Source organism: Alosa alosa, chromosome 1, assembly GCF_017589495.1.
Source record: "Alosa alosa isolate M-15738 ecotype Scorff River chromosome 1, AALO_Geno_1.1, whole genome shotgun sequence".
NCBI lineage: Eukaryota > Metazoa > Chordata > Actinopteri > Clupeiformes > Clupeidae > Alosa > Alosa alosa.
Genome location: NC_063189.1, coordinates 47,831,487 through 47,832,866, shown reverse-complemented (window position 1 = coordinate 47,832,866; position 1,380 = coordinate 47,831,487).

The following is a 1,380-nucleotide window of genomic DNA, read 5'->3' as shown; positions in this document are numbered from 1 at the left end:
GTATGGCAAAACAATCACAACATTAAGTGAGACTTAGGCTACTTGGAAAGATAACAGGAATAAAATACGGGGAATAGAGCATCCGGTTATTTCCTCAATGATTTCCACAATACCCTTCCATCTTTGACCTTTGGGGTGAAATACAAATTATTATTGAGTAGCCTACAGTGGAATCACACCACCACGGCCAGTCGAGTAATTTTTGTGGCCACTAGATGGCAGACACTGTGACTGACGAGCTGTGGACAGACCCAGAGCATCACAGATATGTTGTGTCGCCATAGAGCAGAGGTCAAGCTATTTCCAATACAAACACGTGTGATTGATGATTCGTGGAAAACCACAGGGTTGTTCAAATACGTCTTTATAATTTTTCTCCAAAGTGATCCAAGGGCATGATGAAGATATTCCTGATATTCCTTTAAAATAATATTTGCCTAAAATAAGCATGTCATACATGTAACAGCCTGCAGACAGACAACAGTTAAAAACAAACACTTATTACCAACTGAATAAAGCTGAAAAAAAAAGGTTAAGGTTTATACTAAGTTCATGCTATTGAATGACTGGTGTTCAGGAAGACAACCATACATGCTCAGAGGTAGGCAATAGTCGACATAGACTATATGCAAGCAACTCCTTACAAACTTGGAACACAAACTATTTTTGGTCCTTTGAACCATGGAAAGGGAAAGGTAGGTCTCCAGTAAATCTGAATTAGGCCTACCCCAAATGTCAATGACCAGAATAGGAAACAGAAATGTTGGTAATGCACATAAAACGCAAAATGCACATGACAAAAGATGTTGGCTGACTGCTGACATTAGGGCAGAGCACTGTTACATTAAAATCAGAGCACATTTTCTATCTAGGCCAAGGATGAAAACGGGACAGTCACATCCAAAAGAGTCTCCCTGGAGGACAGATTTCTTAGGGTATATGAACAATGTAAAAGTAAGATGATATTTCAAAACAAAGTTTTAAAAAGCTAATTGAACATAGCCGAAATTATTCCACCAATGATGAACTTGTATAAAGGCATTCGAAAACGACTGCTTTTGACGCTGTTTGATTTCATTGATGAGACTTAGGTCTCTCTCTCTCTCACACACACACTCTCTCTCACACACCCTCCTCTCTCTCGAGCTCGTCGCTTCGCCCCATGTCGTTCTACTATCTTCACACGCGCTTGCTAACCTCTCCGCACTTCTTCGGATCCCCCTCGTCACCAGATGCATTTGAAAATGTTTCGTGGCTTCTACGCACAACTTCACGCCGCTTGACATGACAACGGGTCGCTCTGCATCACTCTTCTCCACTCAAGTTTAGGTTACACCTTGCTTCCGATTGGAGAACTGGAACTTTCGGCACTCCGAGCGT